The sequence below is a fragment of the Saccostrea cucullata genome, unplaced genomic scaffold (genome assembly GCF_032062105.1).
Source record: "Saccostrea cucullata isolate Sc308-1 unplaced genomic scaffold, CSIRO_AGI_Scuc_v1 ctg3827, whole genome shotgun sequence".
NCBI classification, from domain to species: Eukaryota; Metazoa; Mollusca; class Bivalvia; order Ostreida; family Ostreidae; genus Saccostrea; species Saccostrea cuccullata.
Window position 1 is genome coordinate 14853 of NW_026932209.1, and position 24395 is coordinate 39247.

General features: G+C 31.6%; 1 pseudogene; it reads right to left on the reverse strand.

Moving 5' to 3' along the window:
• Positions 1-288: 288 nt before the first annotated feature.
• Positions 289-11733, reverse strand: LOC134234653 (methyltransferase-like protein 27; annotated as a pseudogene).
• Positions 11734-24395: the final 12662 nt, after the last annotated feature.

Below are 24395 nucleotides of genomic sequence, written 5' to 3' on the forward strand. Positions count from 1 at the left end.
GACATATGTTTTGAAAGGAATGTATTTAACTTTAACTTTCGTCTGTATTTTTTTTTAGTTTCCATCAGATTTCACAATGTAAGTTCGAGTTTGTTCAATGCTACCAATTTTCTTTTGGTTTATGTTTGTTTGTAATATGATAACAAAAGAAAAAAACACAATACAACATTTGCTAAATATTCATAAAACGAGGTAGACAAGAAAAGAAATGATTAAAGAAATTAAAAATAAGTTGATTCTTTTATATTTTATAAATATTATTTCCGAGTAGGCCTATCTGTAAAAGGCTTATTCCAGTTGTTGGTCTTCACTTATATTAGAACTGTGTCTGACTTGGAAGCGGTAGATGACCCCTGTTTTGTCACAGAAAAACTTGTGGACAATAGACCTCTCTACAAGCTCCCACAGTCCGTCCTTCTGATATTTCTCCATCATAGGCTCCAGGCTGTCACGGTACTCCTCTATATCTAAGTACTCTTCCCTCATCACGATAATTATCATTCCACCTGTATGTTCAATATGAATTCTTAACCGAATATAATACCTTATCATACACTGTAGAAGTGGAAAACAATACGGTGTTTTAAATTTCACTATGTTCACGATTTAAGAATTTTCCGCGAATATTAAACCATCGTGATTATTATTTCATGTCATTCCTACCTAGAAACAGTCATATTAAATAGTTTCTAATAAAATAATATCAAAAATCTAGAGAATTTTAGCCTTCAATATCTTGACGTTTTATTGAACACAAACTTTGTATTAGGTATATTATGAGTATGCTCGAAACATTCCGAACACGAGCGTTTAATATCGAACGCTCTGTTGTATACAAAATAAGTTGTCTGGTCAAATTCTCAGATCAAAATTAAAGAAAAGAGTGGCATCATAATTATCATTCCACCTGTAAGTTCAATATGAATTCTAAACCGAATATAATACCTTATCATATAGCTAATAAATAGTCTCTAATAAAATACTTCCAAATTTTAGCGTTCATTATCTAGACGTTTTATTGAACACTAACTTTATATAACGTATATTATGTGTATGCCCGAAACATTCCGAACACAATCGTTTAATATCGAACGGCCCGGCCCGTTGTTTACAAATTAAATCCTCTGATCAAATTCTCAGAGCTAAATTAAAGAAAGGAAGTGGTATCTAGGTAGGATGTGTTTATTTTTTCACACAAAAATGAAATTATTATTAAAATGTTGTACATATTACACCCATTAAAGCCTAAATAACCAAATCATATTGCTCGGTAGGGTGATCAGAAGGATGCGATATGGAACGCTAACAGAACGGGGGTTAATTTGAATACATATACTCAAATATCATAAATTTGAGAGTTTTTCGTTTCTTTATTTGTTATTACTAGAAATAAGTTTTCATTTTTTGTGTTTTAATTGAAATAAAAACGGGTTGGTCACGGGATCAAATCTCATTAAGCCTGCATCTCATAAAGCCCTTCGGGCTTTATGGAAGATTTGATCATGTGCAAACTCGTTTTAAATCCCAATAAAACTTATTAATTATATTTACAAGTGTAATTTATTTGTTAAAAATACTAACGTACTTAACTAAACTTTGAAACACATAACTTTTTTTCTCAAAAATTTAACTGTAGATATTGAATGTGTTTATAATGTGGAACGCTTATGGCGTCACTATCAAACTACGTAGATCGATTATGACTAAATAATCAACTGATGGTCAAATGACGAACTTGTTTTACGGACGGAGATGTAAAAACGCCTTGTTCAATTAGTGTTAAATAAGAGAAAACACTTGCAAATGTGAAAAATAATAATTATTACAAGGTATGTGGAAATGTTTTAGCTATATGATAACGGAGTTATTGAATTTATATTAGTGAATATTTGGCACTCGTTATTAGTAAACCTACATGTACCAGTATGTTTCATATTGTGGTGTGAATTAGGAACTTTACAAGATGTTCAATTTTTTTCAAACTTTTATATATTTTTGAAAAATATTAACAGTGTATAAAAGTTTCTGTATTTTTTTTAAATTTTCATTTATATCTTGTGTAATGTACCTGGTTTTGTAATTCTGATCAGTTCCACAAGTGCACCTGAAGGTATATGACCACTTCCAAACCCTCCCCAAATAACAACACATGAGTATGCATCTAAAATTTAAAGACAATCACAATTTTAACGATGTCATTTCTATAAGATTTACATTTGCCTTTTAGACAGTTTTTTGGGATGTTCAGGATAATGTATTTTACCGTTACTGATGTTTGGTTTATGTATTTTACCGTTGCTGATGTTTGGTTTATGTATTTTACCGTTACTGATTTTTGGGTTTATGTATTTTACCGTTACTTACCCGGTATGTTTGGGTTTATGATTTTTACCGTTATTGATGTTCGTGTGTATGTATTTTACCGTTGCTGATGTTTGGTTTATGTATTTTACCATTACTGATGCTTGGGTTTATGTATTTTACCATTACTGATGCTTGGGTTTATGATTTTTACCATTACTGATGTTTGGGCTTATGTATTTTACCATTACTGATGCTTGGGCTTATGTATTTTACCGTTATTGAAGTTAAGGTTTATGTTCATTACCGTTACTGATGTTTGGAGAAGGCTTTTTAGACAGAAACTCGCAATAAAACCTCTGGTAGATGTTTTTTTGCCCGTGCCTTACGTAACATGTTTTCACTGGGATCCAAAGCGTCAAGTTGTTTGAAACCTTTCTTGACCAACTATAAATTCAAAGAAAGGGCATTTTTTTAAATATAGAGATATCTTCGGACCGAATACTGTGGGATCACAAATTTTCGTGGGGGTTTAATTTTCGTTGTTTTCGTGGTATGACAAGACCCATGATTTCATGTCCACAACGAATGTAAAATTTCAAACACATAAATACTCATTAATTCTTGATCCACGAAATCAAATCCACAAGAACCAAGAAATTTTCCTCAAACTACGAAAATTTTACCCTACGAAAGCATGTGATTTTACAGTACTTGAGCTTAGTATTGTTTAACGATAGCTTAATAGGTGTGGAAGAACAAATAAATCAATTTGTACACTCAAATCTTTTGCTTGTCCTATTGTATGTACAATTGAGACAAAATTTTGTGATGAATAAACAATTTAAGCTATTTTAATAGAGAAACATGCTCATCATAACCAAAGATTATTTACTCGAGGTTATATCCACTGGAAGAAAACAACTATGCATCTGATTGATTGTTTGTAAGAAGTTCTACGTCCTATTTGAGAGTTTCACTCATCCATAAACGTCGCTTTTTATGGATGAAGGGCTTCAAATTTAGAACTAAACGCTACACCCTTTTCAAAAGCAGTCAAAATCAATGATATCAAAATATTTTAAATACTTCCCAGAGTTTTTAAACAGCTTCCTTTTTAATAAAAATGGAAGTAATCAATAAATATACCTTGGTCATTGCAACCTGGAATTTTGAAGAAAAAAACATTTCTATTGTACGCACTAGTACTCCAATATTGATATTTAAAAGATGTGTGAATTTCCGAATAACGACTTCTATGCATCCAATAATCTCGAATTTTTACGGGTAATTATTGCACCCTGTTATTAGCAGACGTTATGTTACCTCTTCAGCTACTTCCCCCGTACCTGCTGCCACGTCCAGAATTTGAACTGTATCTTTGTTGCTTGGAAAGCTTCGGTCAGTTGCTTCAGCAGTGTATAGTGGCCCATTGTATCTACCAGGCTGCAGGTGCTGAAACGATAAAGACCCTTGATATAATCTGTTTTAAGGAGCAACATCTTATTTCTTACATGAATTAAGAAAGTTATTTAAAGAGGCTCATTACACCACTTTTTGATGACGTACTACCCCCCCCCCAAAAAAAAATAAACCTCCATTGTTACAGGTACCTTTATAATATGATCCTGACCTTTAACACGCATTCTCTGTAAGCACCAACAAATTTACTATAGGGCTTGGAAACAACATGTCTCGGATTTTGATGAAATTTTCACCGTAGGTGTGTCTTGATACAAAACTAGTAAATATCGTGTCGGAACTTCCACTTGGTTGCCATGGCGACGGATCCATTGATTTCGGCCATTTTTGACTAAATGAAAACATGAAAATTGAGCAAATATAAATGAATATTTATCGGTATCTAAAACACTCTAACATAATTCATTTGATCATTTGATAACATGATCTTTTAAGGTACACAGAGCATATAATCGTTTGTTCTAAAAATATTCTTCTTATAAGAAAAAGGTCATGCAAAATGACATGGTTTGTAAAAATTTGAAAAATGGGAAAATTGTAATTTTTTGTGATCTTTGAGGCTAAATAAGAAAAATTGTCTGCGGGAATTTCCAAAATCTTATGTGTGTAATTATACTTGGGAATAAGTAGTGTCATTTCATGAATAACATAAGTGGGCTTTTGCTCCTATTTTTAGTAACATGTATCTATAAATAGATATATTTTAGAAAAATGTGAAAAATCAAATTTTGGCTAAGTTTTTATTGTCATTACTGCATAATTAGAACGTATGTTGTAAAATTTGAAATTTCAATGACAAGAGCTAGACACCACTAGCTGGTATGGACAACGGTTGAGAAGAATTCCCATGTCTATTTTTAGTATCAGGTGGCTAAATATAGATATGTCTCTGAATATTAGGAAAAATGGCATTTTTGTTCTAATTGGAAGTTTCATATAAAAAATCTTAACAAATATAGAGTTTTAAACAATATGCTTTCAGAATGTACATGTGGTTGTTCAAAAATTGCTACAAAATCGAGGATGGGCTTTTGTTTCATTTTATGGCAACAATGGTCTAAAAATAGAATACTCCAATAATTGAGAAAATGTATATTATTGCACCTTTTTAAGCACTTTAAAGACGTGGTTGCTGATTCATTAGGAAGTATATTGTACAATTTGAAATGTTAATGACAAGACCTGGATACCACTTGCTGGTATCGATAATTGTTGAGGGGAATTCCCCTTTCTATTTTTAGTATCAGGTGGCTAAAAATAGATATGTCTCTAAATATTAGGAAAAATGGCATTTTGGTTCTAATTGGAAGCTTCATATAAAAAGTCCTAACAAATATTAAGCTTTAAACAATATGCTTTCAGGATGTTCATGCGTTTGGTCAATAATTGCTACAATATTGAGGATGGACTCTTGTTTCATTTTATGGCAACAATGGTCTAAAACTAGATATCTCGACTATTGAGAAAACATAGATTATTGCACCTTTTCAGGCGCTTTTAGATGTAGTTGCTGCATAATTAGGAAATATTTTTTAAAATTTTTGATGTTAATGACAAGATCTGGATACCACTAGGTGGTATGGATAATTGTTGATGGGAATTCCCATATCTATGTTTAGTATCAGGAGGCTAAATATAGATATGTCTCTGAATTTTAGGAAAAATGGCATTTTTGTTCTAATTGGACGCTTCATATAAGAAGTCTTTACAATATAAAGCTTTCTTCAATATGCTTTCAGAATGTACATGTGTTTGTACAATAATTGCCACAATATTGAGGATGAACTCTTGTTTCAGTTTATATCAAGAATGGTCTAAAAATAGATTAATCAAATAATGGAGAAAATGTAGATTACTGAACCTTTTTAAGCACTTTCAAGATGTATTTGCTGTTTCCTTAGGAAGTATATTGTAAAATTTGAGATGTTAATGACAATAACTTGACACCTTAAGCAGGTATGGACAATGGTTGAGGGGGTTTCTCATATCTATTTTTAGTATCACGTGGCGTAATATTGATATGAAGTACTCTAAATATTAGAGAAAAATTGAAGTTTTATGGTTATTTGAATTTTTGTACAAAATGTCTTTATAAATATAATGCTGTCTACAAAATGCCTACAGAATGATCATTTGTCTGTACACTAATTGCTACATTATTGAGGATGAACTCTTTTTTTTTCTTTCTAAAGCTACAATGATATAAATATAGATTCCTGGAATAATCGAGAAAATGTAGATTATTGTTCTTTTTCTGGCAATTTTTAGATGTCGTAGCTGCATAATTAGATAGTATATTGTAAAATTTATATGTAAATGACAGTAACTGGCCACAACTCGCTAGTGTGGACAAAAGTTGGGGGGGGGGGGGGTCCTATTACTATTTTTAGTATCACGTGGCGAAAAAAAGGCCATTCATAGAAAAACTTAAAAAAATCTTTTCAATTGTTCTGTAAAATAATTCCTGATTGTCCTAATTCTAGTTTGTGATAATGTACCTATATTTTCATCTACAAGTTTATTTTCTCCAAAGACTTTCAATATTTTTAGACGAAACGTATTCTATATGGCAGTTTCTGTGGTCTGCATTGTTTTATAGGTACTATATATCAAGAACCCTTTGTAATTTTTCTTCAAAATTGTCACAGAGTATCTATGGATATTTGTTAAAACATGTACCAAACATAGGAATTTTCTCTTGAAACAAGAAGAGATACTAGGGAATCTAATCTCTAATAACAAGACCTTGTTAAAATGCCTTTTCACTGGTCTGTTACAGGGTACAGCTTTATTGTGCCCTAAAAAGTTAATGTTCTTAAAAAGTTGTGAAATTGGCTTTACAAATCATTGTGTAGATGAATATGATAGATCATTAAAGAATATGACACGAAAGGGGGTCGTTCAGGATACTAGTATATGACGTCATTAATTTCGTACACTTAAAAGTTTAATGCAGAAAAGCCTCAAAATGGCTTATTTCTGTGCTGATTTCCCTTAAGCCACAGTCGCCCTCTTTAATTTTGGGATATATTATGTAAACTGCTATGAAAAGTCACATATCGGTTATCGCAAAATATCTCTGGGCGAGAGTGTCAGAGTATGTCCTCTGAAAGAAAATATTCCACTGAAAATTGATGTATTCTGCAACTCTGAAAGAAAATATGGGAAAATACACAGGTTAATGACGTCACAATTATCATTTAGGAGGTCATTTAAGAAAAAACGATTTGTGTATTTTTACTGGAGGGAATTCTTATAATTCAGAAAGAGTGAATTTTGATTTCTTATATCTCTTTCATATTTTAGAAAAATATAGGGCTGTAAATATTTTGTTTTGAAACTGTACCTCGTTCTTTGTTTCTATAAATAGAAATGGAAGTCCTTATTGATTTTGCATATTTCAAATATAAGTAGAACTGAATATCATCATTGTTTTTATGCTTGTTAGTTAACGGTTACTACCGATATTCCATATATTTTATACTTATTAGTCACATTATTATTTTACTAGGAAAAATTGATTATACTCATGACATATGTTATCAATGAAGCTCCTTTAATCCTTTGTCATTTTTCTTCTTTTGCTGAGAAGTTGCTACATATAAGTGGATGTGCTATAAATAGAAAAGAGAGCCCCTCGTTCAGATAGTGTGCATTTCACTAAATAGTTTGGAAGTATTTGTCAGTCACACAACGTCTACCAGGTATAACATTGATTTTGCTTTCCAACATTTCCTGAAAAGGTTCAATAACCCATATTTTCTCGATTATTCTAGGAATCTTTTTAGACCATTGTTGGTATAAGAAAAAAGTCAGTCCGAAACATTGTAGCAATTCCTGTACAAACAAGTGAAAGGCTTATTTTAGAAAGCTTTATATTTAAGACATTTTCTAGGAAGATGCAAATAAGCCAAAAACTGCCATTTTTCCTAATATTTAGAGACAAATCTATTTTTCGCCATGTGATATTAAAAATAGAATTGGGAAACCCCCTCAACCATTATCTACATCGACTAATGGTGTCCAGCTATTGCCATTAACATCTACAATGTACTTCCTAATTAAGCAGCAATAGCATCTACAAAGTGCCTTAAAAAAGGCGCAATTATCTACTTTTTCTCAATTATTCGAATAACCTATGTTTCCATATTGTTGCTTTATAATGAAACAAGAGTCCATCCTCAATATTGTAGCATTTATTGTACAAACACGTGCATTCTGAAAGCATGCTATAGAAAGCTTTATATTTGTTTGGACTTTCTATATGAATTAAGCTTCAAATAAGAAGAAAAAATGTCAATATATTTATCCACCTGATACTAAAAATAGAAATGGTAATTCCCCCTCAACTATTATCCATAACTGGACAGCTAGTGGTGACCTGATCTTGTCATTAACATCTTAAATTTACAAAATATTTCCTCAATATGCTGCAATTACATCAAAAATGTGCTTGAAAAGGTGCAATAATCTACATTTTCTCAATTATTCAAATAATCTTTTTTAGACCATTGTTGCCATAAAATGAAACAAGAGTTCATCCTCAATATTGTGGCAATTATTATACAAACACATGTACATTCTGCAAAAATATTTAAGAAACCTTCATATTTGTTAGGACATTTCATATGAAGCTTCCAATTAGAACAAAAATGCCATTTTCCAATTATTCAGAGACATCTCTATATTTAGCCTCCTGATACTAAACATAGAAAAGGGAATTCCCTTCAACAATTACCCATACCACCTAGTGGTATCTAGATCTTGTCATTAACATTTCAAACTATACAATTTACTTCCTAATTATGCAGCAACTACATCTAAAAAGTGCCTGAAAAGGTGCAATAATCTACATTTTCTTAATTATTCGATTAATCTACTTTTAGACCATTGTTGCCATAAAATGAAACAAGAGTTCATCCTCAATATTGTGGCAATTATTGTACAAACACATGTACATTCTGCAAAAAAATATAATATAAAACTTAATCTTTGTTAGGACGTTTTATATGAAGCTTCCAATTAGAACAAAAATGCCATTTTTCCTAATATTTAGAGACATATCTATTTTTAGCCACCTGATACTAAAAATAGAAAGGGGAACTCCCCTCAACAATTATCGATACCAGCAAGTGGTATCCAGGTCTTGTCATCAACATTTCAAATTTTACAATACACTTCCTAAGGAATCAGCAATCACGTCTTTAAAGTGCTTAAAAAGGTGCAATAATATACATTTTCTCAATTATTGGAGTATTCTATTTTTAGACCATTGTTGCCAATAAATGAAACAAGAGTTCATCCTCAATAATGTAGCAATTTTTGAACAACCATATGTACATTCTGAAAGCATATTGTTTATAGCTTTATATTTGTTAAGACTTTTTATATGAAGCTTCCAATTAGAACAAAAATGCCATTTTTCCTAATATTCAGAGACATATCTATATTTAGCCACCTGATACTAAAATTAGACATGGGAATTCTCCTCAGCCGTTGTCCATACCAGCTAGTGGTGTCCAGCTCTTGTCATTAAAATTTCAAATTTTACAACATACCTTCTAATTATGCAGTAATGACAATAAAAACTTAGCCAAAATTTGATTTTTCACATTTTTCTAAAATATATATATTTATAGATACATGTTACTAAAAATAGGAGCAAAAGCCCACTCATGTTTTTTCATGAAATGACACTACTTATTCCCAAGTATAATTACGCACATAAGATTTTGGAAATTCCCGCGGACAATTTTTCTTATTTAGCCTCAAAGATCACAAAAAATTCCAATTTCCCCATTTTTCAAATTTCTAGAAACCATGTCATTTTGCATGACCTTTTTCTTACAGGAAGAATATTTCTAGAATAAACGATTATATGCTCTGTGTACCTTAAAAGGTCATGTTATCAAATGATACAATGAATTTTGTTAGAGTGTATAAGATACCGATAAATATTCATTTACATTTCCTCAATTTTCATGTTTTCATTTAGTCAAAATGGGCCAAAAATGGCCAAATTCAATGGATCCGTCTCCATGGCAACCAAGTGCACGTGTGGAACTTCCGACACCATATTTACTAGTTTTGTACCAAGACACACTTATGGTGAAAATTTCATCAAAATCCGAGACATGTCGTTTCCAAGATTTTTTGGTGCTTACAAAGAATGCGTGTTAAAACGCTATAAAAATAGAGAAAACATGCGGTGTTATAAACAGTGCTAACAAAGTAACGGATTGATTATGCAAAGACCAAGAAGGATTGCTTTTAAGCAGAAACAAAAGAAAACAACAGCCAAATCTTCGCCAAATAAGTATTGTGCAATTACATAGCGATGTATGCTATATCAATGACAAGCTTGTATGGAGGAAAATTGAGTTAAATTTTACACCCTTATTAGTCAGCCCAAGGGCTGACTAGTTATGGTACAAAGAACTTCCAATGCGCTTGCGTGACCTGGAATTTTGGGAGTGGTTCTGCAGTGAATCACTCCTGCTAATTTTATTTCAGTAAAATCAATATAGATAATAAACCAAAAAATACATATACAAATGTAAATTTAACTCAAAAAGGAATTTCCCGATGCTTTTTTTTGTATTGAAGGTTTCAAACAGTTTACTGATTCGAAGTTATTTAACTGGTTCGCACCTGATCATGTGTTCTACGCAGCAAAAGTATACAGTTGCTACTGTTGGATGAATTTAGTGTTTGACCCGTCGATTGAAGCTCTTTTCTTAAATATATTGAAGGTATTTTACTTATGTATTTAAATCTACAACACAAACATTGGTTTATTACATATTTTGAGCTTTTCAGATTTTACTGCTTTTACTTTCGTTTTCACTACAAATCATTTCGATCCCGATTCTAAATAGCAGACTTGTTAAGTCATACAAAAGATACTTCGGAAAGAAAACACAACTGGCTAAGCTTGCTCGTTTGCCCCCCCCCCCCCCTTCCCCGCTGAAATTAGAGAATATCAATTTCAGTCTGTCTGTCCGTTCATCTATGGTTCTCTCTGTCTGTAACACTTTCATTTTCCCGCAATATTGCAGTGAATTTTACACAAATATTTACACCTTATATGGCCTTTGGAAGACCCTCTTGATTTTGAGGTCAAAGGTCAAGGTATTAAATTCAGAAATTCTGTGTGTTTAAACACTTGTTTTCGCGCGATATCTCTATAAGCTATCAAGCTTTTGCAATAAAATTCTATACCACAACTCCCTATATGGCCATATATATATGGCGTAAGGAATACCCCTGTGTATTGTGAGGTTCAGACGTCAATGTCATAAATTCATACTTCTGTGTGACTCTGTGTAAAACTTTCATTTCCAGTCAATATCTCAGGAATGTTTTGAGTTTTTGCAATTAAATGTCATAAACCATAACTCCCTCATGGCCATGCCCTGACCCCCCCCCCCCCCTCCCATGGGCATGCTTTTTTTATCCGTAAATTGGCTTGTTTTTCATAAACTACGACCCAATGATCTAGGTTGTTGCAATCATATATATGTATCAATAGGTTTATTATACTGAAAGGTACCCCCCATCTGGATATTTGACATCTACATTACAGTATAAGTGGTGTTGTAATGAAATCTAAAATAAACTGTGGATGTAATGAGCCACCTTAAAAAACTTTAAAATTTTCAGAAACTAATTCAATAAACCATTATTAGAAACAAATGTCTCAATTTTCTTGAAAATTTAATATATTAGTTACCTTAGTCTGCCTTATACATGTAAGAACTGAAAATTTAACAACCTTTTTCCTCTAAACTGGGGACCAATGAAATTTATTTCTAAAGATATTTGTTAACGTATAGTTACCGTTTCATAATCTTCCCAGTTGTTGTAGTAATCGATAACGTGTTGTTTATTAAGACCGCCAGAAAACACTTGGGCGTTGGTTTCATAGGCCTTTTTGTCTTCTTTGTCCATATTCTGGAATTTTTCATATAATTTTCAAAATTGATAAATAAATATTTAAATGAGAAATACTTCATACAATTTACTATTCTCAGCTTCTGGGAACCTTACCTGAATTGTTATATACTTCTGTCATATAGGATTAGGATATCAATGAAGTGAAAATAATTTAAATAGCAATCATCATTTTCTGCATACTGTTTTATGGAAAGTTCCGTCTTTTTTTTCATATGCTGAGATCGTCTAATAAATATGAAAAAAAAAATTCATACAAGCCTTCTTCAAATACCCCGTTTACTAATCGACCTCCTAACAAAGGGAATGCTAAATGTGTTTGAGCATTTACATGTTTTGTGTAAAATATTAATATGCTTTCTTCCGATGTATAACTACATAGGGATTTTGTTGTCAATTTGTTTCGAAGTTGTTTTATATATTTAAGATCCAGCACTGTGTTCCTGTTTTCTAATTCATTATATGTCTTGTGAGTGTCTGCCTGCAGTGTCAAGAAGTTAAGATAGATGAATTATCCTATCTGAGAACATATTAACCTCCAAATTTAGGGCATAATCTTGACCTTCGGCAACCATGCGTGCAGAAATGTAATCTTGAGTTTTACGTCAGTAGATTTAATAACAGAAATAAAGTTAATTATATTCATCAATTACATAAAAAACATGCTATGAAGATAACGAGAATGCATTATTCATAATAATCATGCTATTCCCGTTTTTATAGGATATCTGCTTTATACGTATACTTTTGTTCAAGCATTCGTTAAATTGAAATTTTTAATCATTGAATTCAAAATAAATTCACATTCCCCACACTACCACATTTTTTGTTACAAGTGCTAAATATGCCAACGTTTTGCTACAATAACATCCCATTCACCTTTCATGTCTACAAATGTAAACCGAAAGGATGGCTTATATAGCAAGAAACTGAACTGATCGCAGTCCGCTCTGTTTCTTATGCAAATGAAATACATAACTGAAATATGTAAGTGCTTTTATACATGCACTAACCATTCATAAAGTCTTCTTTATTTGAAGTTAATTATGTTGCTACCCAAGTATAGGCTTTGTCAGATTACACAAGTAAATAAAAACTACACTATCATCAAAATCCATTCAGAAGTAATCGCCATTTTTTTTAGATAATCTTAACATATACTATAAGATCAAAATTAAGAGATTTAAATTGGTCTTGTCACAAGAAGTGATTTTGTAAGGCATTGTTACTTTAAAAACAACCGTTTGTATTATTTAAGGATATACAACACACCTACCCCCAAAAATTCCTGTCGTTTAATTTTCGTTATTTTTATATATTCAGTACATGACTATATCTATTGCATGTATGCATATTTTCAACAAAATCGTTCGAGTGGTTTTTGGACAGGAACTTCCGAAAGTTACCCCCCTTTAGTTGTTTACAAGGAAAGAAAATTTTTAATCAAAGAACTAATTAAACCTTGATTTTAAAAAAAAACAGATTAGATATCAAAGTCAAATTTTATTGACTTATTCTTTTAACAATTTAACACAAAAACATAGTCATCTTTTTTATATACATATCATCAAAACAATTCTTAAAGAGTTTAAACTGAAAAAATATGAATTTCCTAAGCCTTGAAAATTGCGTATTTTTTAAATTCAATTTTTTTTTTTGTGAAAAACCCTGTCGTTTAATTGTGCTAAAAAACTTTCTTTAGGTAGCTGATAGTAAAAATAATCTTCATATTTTTTTTTATAATTTTTGTTCGACCAGTTTTGACTTAATAGCGGAAAATTACCCCCTCCCCCTTTCTCAATAAATCACGTTCCCGCGCGTCTTTCAGACAGGGGGTCTATCACTTTGTTATATGAATCTACTAATACACATTAAAAAAAGTTAAATTGGAATGTTGCTTTTGCTTCAAAAGTATATTAACTTACAAATTTAAAAGTTCTCATATGGAAAGCGTATTTAAATGTAGATATTTAGGCAATTTTTGAATACCCCTATCACCCCCACCCCTTCCTTTTTCGCGTCGCAGACCATTAGCGTTAAACGAAACGTAGTTTACAGTGCAAATATACCGGTATTTTGTCAAAAATCCCGGGGTTATGCATTAGTTTTTAAATTCATGATTACAGAATAAATATTGACTACTCTTTTTATATGTATCAGGAAAAAAATACTGAAAGACTTTAGTGTTTAGTCCATAAACGTATGCGTTATACATTCCATATCACATGAAACCTGGATACGAATTCAAGTTTTGTTGAACTTGATGTTGATTTTTAATTTTATTTCTTTAATTTTATTCATTATAAAAATAGTGTATGTTCAACTCTTCTGTGATATAAATGGAATGATTGTAGTTTCTTTCATGTCATTATTTCAAACGAGACAGTATATATGTGGCCATGGGGATAGATACATCGACATTTGCATTAGATCATAGATGTACATACCGGGTACACCCCTCGTGATATTGTAGCCGACACATTTCTTACAATGTCGTCGCTTCTAAAGTTAATATGGAAATTCCGTATTCCTCCACATTAACTTCAAAATATCAAACATTAAATTCTTCATCTATTTCAATTGATATCAAACCCCACATTGATGTTTTTCAAAATCTTATAGAGCTACGTTTGTTTTGAATCGAGGAAATGCGAACCGACATCGTTGACAGAAAGTTAGTGAGAAAGTTAAAGTTACGATTTGCTGAAATAGCTATAGGATATTCATAAATGAAAATTTCATTACAAGTGAACAATTCTTTTCAATTCTATTACTTACATTGTGTATATGAGGTTTTTAGTATTCAATTGTCGGATTTATCAGGTCTTGCTGTAAATGTATCTGATTCTGTAAAACCGTGAAAAAAGGGAGGAAAATAAACATCTCCTATATTTTCATAGTTGTTCCTCTTTGATCAGTAAGGATCTGAGAACAACATTGATTTTACATTTTAAAAAGTTTTTTGTTTCTTTATTGCTGTTTTATTAAATTAAAGAAGGAAAACAATATATATATCGTGTATGCACAAACTGTAATGAAAACCATTAATCGGAATGTTATATAGCCAATTGTACATAATGAGAATTTCGGCAATGTAGAAAAAAAAAATGCTGCGCTTTGATAAAAAATACAATTAATTGTGTATGAAATGAAATAAATATTAAGGGATTGTATTTTATATTCTACTTTTTACGGAGTTTAATCGGGTTAATTAAAAAAAATACTGATTGATTGAGTATGGTACGCACAATTACAGCCAAGACCCATAATTGATATACATCGGGATCGTTTTACTCGTCGCTTTGACGCTTTATTTTTGACGTTAAACTTGACGTCAAGTCAAACGTTTAATTGAAATTGCAAGAGTTATCTTCCCCAGTGTGTTGTACGTCTTTAACCAAGGATATGTTTTTCCTGGGCAGACGAACTGACAGTTACCCTTTCACCCAAATTTTTGAGGGGCTTGAAATATAAACATGACAAATATTCTTCCCCAATAAAATATACTTAGAAAGAGGTTGAACTAAATAAATTCTAAATAAAGTATAATATTGAAAATCTGTATAAGGCATAATATTTTCGAAAGAATGTATTTAAAATTAAATAACTTTGTTTTTGCTTCAACCATTGTTTGTCATGTTAGTCCGAGTCTGTTTAATTAAACAAATATTCCAAGTTTTGGTTTGTTTAATAAAAACATTTGTTTCACACATATATTTTCACAAGGAGAAAAAAAATAGAGCAAAGTTCGTAGCAAAGCAACAAGTAGGTCTTCCTTCCTGTTTGAAAGAAAGTAATTTTCATTTTTCAAAAATCCGTTGTTGACGTAAACAAATTGTTTAAATCCTCCGAATCTATGTTAATTATTGAAAAATTAAGCCATTGATTGCTTCTTGTTGTATAATGATATTGACGGACTGAAAATTTAATTTTACGCTTACAGTGACAGATGTAACCGAAAACCTTGTGAAGAACGACAGTTTCCGACTATTTCCGGGTTGACCGGATATGACGACTCCCATAGATTGAGCTTAACATTTTGATCAAATTTATTTCTTTGACGTATTACAAATTCTCAATGTGTTTGAAATGTTAAGAAAAAACTTTCGGTCCCTCTCAGCCCTTAACTGTAGGTGCCAGTGCCCATAAAAAAACAACGTATTCGAAGCGATTCGGAAAAATGGATGAAGAAGGATATGGAAATAAAGAACAGTATTTAATTTCAACGTCCATTAAACAAATATACAAAATAAGAGTAGAGCAAACACGGACCCCCAAAACATCAGAGGTGGGATCAGGTGCCATGGAGGAGTGAGCATCCCCTGCTGACAGGTCACACCCGCCGTGTGCTCGTTGTCATAATCAGGATATAACGGAAAAAATCCGTGGTCAAATCAGTGTATAAATAATAGACTAACAATTGGTATGAAAAACGTCAGTCAGCATTTCATTCAATGATAAATTGTATTTGCTGACAAGGTCATTGTATCGACCATAGAATTTACGAAATGATGACTTTAAACGAGACCGCTGATATTCTTGTTTCATCAACTTGCTTGTCAATAACTTACCTCGTTTAAGAAATTGTTCATACGTAGAGCATGCTCTTGCATATCGAATCAACTGAGATATAAATACTCCGTATGCAGGTGATGAAGGTATATTGCTGCATAAGTAAGGGAAGTTGACGATAGAAAAGTTAAAGTCATCACGTTTATCATATAGCTTGGTTGTTAGATTACCATTAGTGTCTTTTTCAAGTAAAATATCCAAGTATGAAGCAGAAGTGTCGGACTCTGTGGTATCTTTAATTTCAAGCTCACCAGGATATATCGTGTCGACGTAGGAAAGGAAATTATCATTATTAATAGACAATACGTCGTCGATATATCTAAATGTCGAGTTGAAGGCCACAGCAAGTGTTTTCTTCTTTTCACGTAAAAGATTTTGCGTGAATTCTGCTTCATATGAATATAAAAATAAGTCTGCTAATAACGGAGCGCAATTTGTACCCGTGGGAATTCCAATAGATTGTTGGAATACCTGGTCTCCAAAAACCACATAGATATTGTCCATCAGAAACTCAAGCATATTCTTGATGTCAACTTCAGAGTACTTATGTGTACAATCAGAATCTGTTTTAACAAAATAATTTTTCAAATGACCAATGACGAGGTAAGTAAACTTACGAGTTCCATTTTTGTTGAAGAAGCAGCTGTCAATGATATCAAAAAGCCTGGATTTTAATTTGTCGTGGGGAATTGTTGTGTATAAAGTTGAAAAGTCGTAAGTTTTTATGCTGTTGATTTTTGTAAAGTCTTGTGATTTCAAATTGTCCAAAAGTTCTTTAGAATTTTTAAGTATCCACATCTGATTGACACAACTTCTTGAATATATAGTTGTACAGTACTCTTGAAGTTTTTCCTTCACTACTGTCAATATTTTAGTGAGAAGTAACGAAAGAGGCTTGGTTGAACATTTACTGGAACCTGCAATGTATCTTTGTTTGTAAGGACTCTTATGAAGTTTCGGAATCCAATATATATAAGGTAGTTCAAATTCATTTTGGCTCTGTGGAATATTAAAAGTATTCAATACTGACAGGTGATTCTGAAGAGATTCTTCCTTAGAAATGACGAAATTCTCTCGGAAATGCGACAGCGGGATATCCTTCACCTTCGGCCTTTAAAACTCGTGTTCAATAAGATTGATAAAATACAGAGTGGTGATAAACAGGGTAATAACTACAATAAACGATGCAAAATGCGAGTTTGTGAAAAATGCTATTAATCAAGCCAACACAAAACCAAAGGACATGTAGAGATAATTAAGGCAAATTTGAAAAACACAATCAGCATCGGCTGTACCATCATGCTTAGAAGTGAATGGCGAATCGGTTTTCAATGTTAAAGACAAGGCCAATAGTTTTACGAATTCTTTTGTGTCATTGGACATGAATTTGCTGAGAAATTTGATAATTCCTTACCTGAAATTGAACATTTAATGCCTAGGGGGTCTTTTGGTATTTCAAACATTGCCATAGATTTTGTAATAAAAGAAATAAAAGCAATGTCTAATTCTAAGGCTACAGGATTGGATGCTATTTCTGTAAAATTGTTAAAAATAACCTGAGATGTTATTGCCGAAATTTTATCTTTTATGATGAATAAGTGTAAAAGAAATTGTCACGTTTTATCTGCATGGAAGAAAGCAAGAGTTACTCCCCTTTTTAAATCAGTTGAAAATTTTATTCTTAACAACTTTCGACCAATGTCAGTTTAACAAATTGTTGGCAAATTCATAGAAAGGCATGTTTTAAAATCTTTTACGGGTATTTGAATAATAATAATCTTTTAACTGAACATCATTATGGTTTCAGGACAAAGCATTCATGTGAAACGGCCTTGCATAACATTATTGATAAATGGGTAAACAATATAGACAATGGCAATTTAAATGGTGTTCTTTTTAATGATCTTAGAAAAGCCTTTCTCACTGTAAATCATGCAGTATTGTTGCGAAAACGTTTGTCATATGGCATACCATGGTATGTCACAGATCTTTTAACTGGTTTCAGTCTTATCTTAGTGGAAGATCACAATGCGTGAGATGGAAAAGTGTCTTATCTTATGAAAAAGATGTTGCAATAGGAGTGCTATAGGGATCTATATTGGGGCCTTTATTTTTTTATTTTATTTGTAAATAATTATCCAAAATATCTGACTCTTATGTCAATATTTATGCAGATGATACGTCACATGATGAGTCACATTTATCTATTGATGTCTTTGAAAAAAGGTTGCACTGTCTAGTATGTACAGAATTTATTATATCATTTATTATATAATAAGAGTGTAAGTGTTTATAATCTGGGATTGAGGTGGGAGAATTTATTCAGATTTGAATATTTTCTAAACATTAAAAAGAATGATAATCAGAATGTATTTTCCCTTATTAGTTACGAGATAAATAATATATTTATTTCGACGAAGTAAATTTGTAAACAATAATATATGCTTTATACATAAATTTATAAAGTTGCTTATCACTTGCTATCGACAAAACGACAGGTCCATTTTTTAGAACATCGAATTTTACTTTATGCATAAATACGTACTCGACTCAGTTCGTGTTTTGTATTCTTCGAATGAAATACATTAAATGAAGATTTCCAAGTCTTTCATTATTTATTTCCCGGGTGACAATTGAACCGTGCGACGATTGATGGTTACATCAATATTTTCTTGTTATAAGTTTAGGGTGAAATCGGTTGAGAATGAAAAAAAGTTTTGGCATAGTTGATAATACTTTCATTTGGAAAGGGATGATAATTTTATATAAATAAGGGACTAGTGCTTAAAAAAACGTGTTAGATTAGATTTTTTTAAACAAATCTAAAAAGAACTTTGGACAGTTAACTGCCAATATAAGTTTGCTTTCCTGTAAAATGAACTGAAGCAATTTTATTTCAAATTTTAAATTTTAAATTTAAAAAGCTAAGAAACCTGAAGTAAAATATGAATCCTGTTTATCGGGAATATGCAGAGCATACTTGAGTTTTTTTCATAGAGATCAAGTTTTCAAAGTATTTGAAAAATTTATCGAGTCTAATTACTTGAAATGCAGTATTAAAAAAGTGTTACTTTCAAAGTGGGTTGATATGGGTTGAATAGAGACGACGACGATCACACTTTTTTAATAGTTATAAATAAAGCATATCTATCAAACAAAGAACAAAAGAACAAAATGATTACAAAATCTATGATATTACCTTTAGTATAGCCAGGATCCAACGTACAATGCGTACATTTTTGTTTACTTTTATACATAAGTATTTCAATAGGATCGAAAACACCTACAATGTAATAGAAATGATCTCAATAAATTGATAATAAAAAAGAAATAAAAGATATTAACTTGACAATTTGTAGAAAAGAGTTTATTGAATATCAATATGGTATGTCATACATCGCTCTTTAATTGTTATAATTATTTTGCACTTCAAAGAAAAATATGTTTCATATAACAAGTTTGGCTTTCCAGAAGGCCTTAAATGTCATCTCTTTTGCTTCATCAACGTCACAGAGTAAACAGTGGAGTGTAATTTTTTACTCAGCTGTTACAGATTTTTCTACGCAGCACAGTTAAGGTTACAAATGGAAATATCGGCGATTTTTAAAGATAGAAAATACATACGTTATTAGGGTAGGTGATTCTTTTTAGGAATTTACTGATATAAAAAAAATGTACTGTGGTTTAAGTCTACATGTTGGGGACATATAATTTTTTTATTTAGAATTGTTATGGCCGGGTTAGAATAGGTCCTCAGTACCCCTTGCTTGTCGTAAAAGGCGACTAAATGGGGCGGTCCTTCGGATGAGACCGTATAAACCGAGGCCCCGTGTCACAGCAGGTGTGGCACGATAAAGACCCCTCCCTGCTCAAAGGCCCTGAGTGCCGAGCATAGGCCTAAATTTTGCAGCCCTTCACCGGCAATGGTGACGTCTCCATATCAGTGAAATATTCTGGAGAGGGACGTTAAACAATATATAATCAATCAATAGAATTGTTATGCGATGTCGACGTCACATGACTTTGGCAATTATTACTAGCAGTTTAGAGGTCATCTATACATTTCAATATTGCAAGGGCATAACCAAGTTAAAAATCTTAGTTCATTTTATAATCCTTTACAACACTATATGTAGTTTGTTAAAAGTGCTGCGAACCTATATAGATTCATTTTTTTTAATTGGTAAAATTTAATTTGTTGGACGGCAGGTTGAATATTTTGCTGGTCAACTACATGAAAGGTAGCTATAATTAATTTATTTGCAAGATTTCAAGAGGTTCGCAGCACACTGAGTTATACTAAAATAATGTTTTTTAAAAAACCTCTTTAATCTGGAAATTATCAAAACTACCACTACTGTAACTAAAAGGCACTGAGAATCCAACAAAACCCTGAGGAAGTACTGAGTGGTACTGAGCCCGGCACTGAGAAACTGAGGAGATCCTGAGTAGCACTGAGGTTTTCACTGTACATTCTGCTGTGCTACTGAGGAGCACTGAGGTTAGCACTGTTGCTACTGTGGAAGTACTGAGGGGTACTGAGGTCATTCTGAGGCCACTGAGCTGGTACTGAGTAGCTCTGAGGTTTAATACTGTGGCTACTGAGGTAATCCTGAGTGACACTGACGATTTTTTTTCAAAAACTTGCTATTTTTTATGAGTTTTATTGTAATCTAATGCTCAAATTTCTTTATTCTTAAACCCTTTTCAAATCAAAATGTGTAATTTCAAGTATCTTGAAACTCCCCGTCGACAATAAAACTGAAATTCGCCTCTTATTCATTTAATTAATTAAATTATTTGCGTACTTTGGAATTTTCAAAAGGATTAAGTGTTCTATGCATATTTTATTAAGAAATTTGTATCTGATTTATTTGTCGTTGATATCAACCAATTAATTATAAAAATAAAAATATTTTTGAATATAGTTTTTCAAAATTTATCCAACCAATGTTAAACATCATGATAAATAGTAGTTTCCGTCTAATAAATCTCGATCCACACCTGAAAATCTATAGATTACGTATTTGTTGTGCAAATAAAGATGTGTTAAATCAACATATAATTTGAAAATGAACATGGGGATTACTGAAAATTTTAATATTTCTATGTGCTTGCATAATAAATAATGAACACCGATAGCGGAAAATAATACCGGTTTATTTTGCTTTAAGTCCGAGTTTTATTTCAAAGAAGTTTCATTTACTATTTATTTAGCACACGCACACATGATAATAGAAAATCATGTGTAAAGATTGAATACTCATAAATTTAAACAAGAAAGTACATGTAGTTAGAATAATTAGGGGAGCTCTATGTTAAACCAGGGACCTATATACTAATATAGGTCCCTGGTTAAACACGTGGCGCTAAAATTTTATAACAGTCATGTAGTTACTGAGAATTATAATATGATATCTAATAATGCAATTGTCATTTTTTTTTGGGGGGGGGGGGGGCAGTTGTCTGTCAATCAGACTGATAGCAAGTTCACTTAAATCATAATTATGTTCATCGCTTAATTCACATGTACCAGGGATTTATCGTTGTCATATGTTTTCTTAAAGACATCAAATGCATTAGATGAAAATAAACTTGAACTCCGTTTAAAAAAATCTATCTTTTATTTATTTTTACTGGTTTTAATTACGATTCAGTATTTATTCCCTGTGATAAAGTCCTACTGCCGATCGGTTAGTGTACAGCAATAATAATTGTCACGAATGATTAAGTAGACTCCCTTCCTTTTATAAATATTGATACCCGTTTACAGGGAAATGAATTACTCACTTATGTTCAACTCAAAATGTGACTTTTATCTTTCTTTCATTTTGAAAAATAACAATTACCATCAGATTTATATATCAAAAAAAAACTCTTGATAAGCCATACTGTGAACTCTTTTTTTATTTTATTTATTAAAAAGAATTAATCGGAAACAATTATTTAATAAATAATTGTGTACATGCAATGTATTTTTTAATTATAAAAGAAGACTTTTATTCAAACACAGCACCGTATTCATGAATATTAATATGAATATTGTACACAAACGGCAGCGCTTTGAAGTTCTACACTGGAGCTGACCGGGAACGGAACCTCTTTGAAGTACTACACAAATGGAAGCTCTGTGAATTGCGCAATACAGTAGCGGGAAACAAGACAATAGGTGTCACTTCAATATATATACAGACGGGCACCCGCCGGATATCACTACAGTCAGTTACGCAATGTTGACCCAACATGTAGACTCAGAGGACACCCTCAGATCAACCCGGCCCCTCTTTTTCATTCTTTCTCACACACTTTAAAGAAATCTAATTAAAAACACAGAAAATTAAATTTTTATTAGATTAAATTAGCGATGCATTTATAATTATTTTCTATATAATCCAACTGGGTTTCAAAACTATATTTATTTATTTATTTAATCATTTTATTTTTGATACAAAATGTATAATCAGATCTGTTATAAACAAATATCTAAAACAACAGTGTTCGTAGTTAATTAGACGTTTCTGTAAGCGATAGACATTATAATTCATTATCCCAAGACCCCCTTCAAACTAAAGAAATAAATCGAACTAATCAGAAAGAAAAAACTAATTAAAAGATTAAATATGTTACCATAAATGAAAAAAAAAAACGAAATGAGAAGTAAAAAAGGACACGAGGCTTCTATGTTCTTTTATAACAATTGCCTTTCATGGTATATCAAGTATACAGTATTAAGTGTTTGGAATTAATTTATTGAAGGTACAAATTTCTCTTCAACAACCTTAAACATGTATGCACGATGTACTTAAAAATTTGTCTGAATTTAGAATTTATTTTCTCTCAATGCAATTCAGGAAAGGTCGCATGATTCACTGTTGTAAACAATCGGATGTCACTGTAAATTTCGGACATCGGGAACGAGAATCAAAATACTTTATTTTCAGTGATGGTTTGGTAAAGATTCTTCACGGGCGATAATTAACGGCATATCATTTTTTGTCACAGATACTAGTATTTGTTCTTGAACTTGTATGTAATATCAGTAAATGGACAGTTAAGGGCCTAGTAGTAATAGAAATAAAAATCACATGCAATATACGAAAAGCATAAAAATTTGAAAAAAAAACGCATAGTAGTTGCAGTCCTACGTGTATTGTACAACCATCTGAGATTTACGGCAAATTTACAAAGTGAATGAAAAAAAAATGAATTCCACTTTAAGAAAAATTAGTATGATCTGATTATTGGCAAGTGAAAATATGTATTCATCCATTTATTTGATAAGACAGTTCTCGAAAATAAATGAGTAATATTACGAGGTAAATCCAGTGAAAATTAATTTTGAACAAAAGTTTTTGTAATTGATTTTTTTATTGTAAAGGGGAGGACGTTCTTAGTTTTCAGAACTTGTTTCCGATTCTTTCTTGTAACATCTAAACAATAAAATATTTTTAAACAAGCCAAGCGGTAACTTGATATAAAATCTGACATTTCAGGTAGGAAGTACACGAGCACCAAATCCCATGCTTGCAGAGAATCACGTTTTTAACATGTTAAAGCCAAGTATTCATGTGACCTTGACATAAAATTAAAATAAAATTTAAAAGAGTAACAAATAAATGAAATGACAGACCGTGTAAAGTATCGCTTGTATATTTACATGTAAGTTGTATATCATCTTTACTATAATCACATCAAACAGAACAAAATGACTACCGGTATTATACATTGTCAATAAACTGGAGGGAGGGGGTGTTACTGCATGACTGACGCAGGTCTGCACAATGTGTATATCGTGCGAGGCCTAAAAGTTATAGTTCAATGCACCAAAAACTTCTTTTGCAAAGAAAATTTACCTTACACATATTCATTTTAACATTTTAAAGAGTCAAAGAGAAACAATTACGAATTAATGTACATTCACTCGCACAGCAAGATTTTCATACACTTCTGGTAATTGAACTGTTGTAATTGCATTAATATATTTTACAGATTCAATTGGCGCTTAAAAGATTTAATCTCTATCTGTATTATCCATAGTTGTCATGGAAGAGTTTTCATTTTGAATTCAAATTTAAACCTTTCAATTA